General features: G+C 35.9%; 1 protein-coding gene across 4 annotated transcripts in view; it reads right to left on the reverse strand.

Annotated features, from left to right (window-relative positions):
• The window catches only part of vdra (vitamin D receptor a), a 59,449-nt gene that overhangs the window by 28,246 nt on the left and 30,718 nt on the right, over nucleotides 1-485 (reverse strand). The gene's annotated exons all lie outside the window — the stretch shown is intronic.

Raw genomic sequence — 485 nt, forward strand, 5'->3', positions numbered from 1 at the left:
TGTGAGTGTGTGTGTGAGTGTGTGAGTGTGAGTGTGAGTGTGTGAGTGTGAGTGTGTGTGTGAGTGTGAGTGTGTGTGTGTGTGTGTGTGTGTGTGTGTGTGAGAGAGCAGGACGAGCTTCGTTCAGTTTCAAAGCTTCACCACAGCTCAACATTCATAGAAATCGATTCGTGCAGCTGTTTTCTTGTTCCAGGTAAAAGATCATCAGAATCTACACAATGTCTTTATTATCATTGCCGCTGGATGACGCTCATGAAAAATGTATTGGCCATAGTGAACCTTAAAATCAATATATATTTTTCCAGTTAAACGATAAACATCTGAAAATTAGAATATAGTGAAACAATGTATATATAGATACACTACCAGTCAAAAGTTTTTGAACAGTAAAATCTGTAATGTTTTTTAAAGTCTCTTCAAGCCTGCATTTATTTGATCCAAAATACAGCAAAAACAGTAATATTGTGAAATATTATTACAATGTA

The sequence above is a fragment of the Sinocyclocheilus anshuiensis genome, unplaced genomic scaffold (assembly GCF_001515605.1).
Source record: "Sinocyclocheilus anshuiensis isolate Anshui unplaced genomic scaffold, SAMN03320099.WGS_v1.1 scaffold1762, whole genome shotgun sequence".
Taxonomy (NCBI): Eukaryota; Metazoa; Chordata; class Actinopteri; order Cypriniformes; family Cyprinidae; genus Sinocyclocheilus; species Sinocyclocheilus anshuiensis.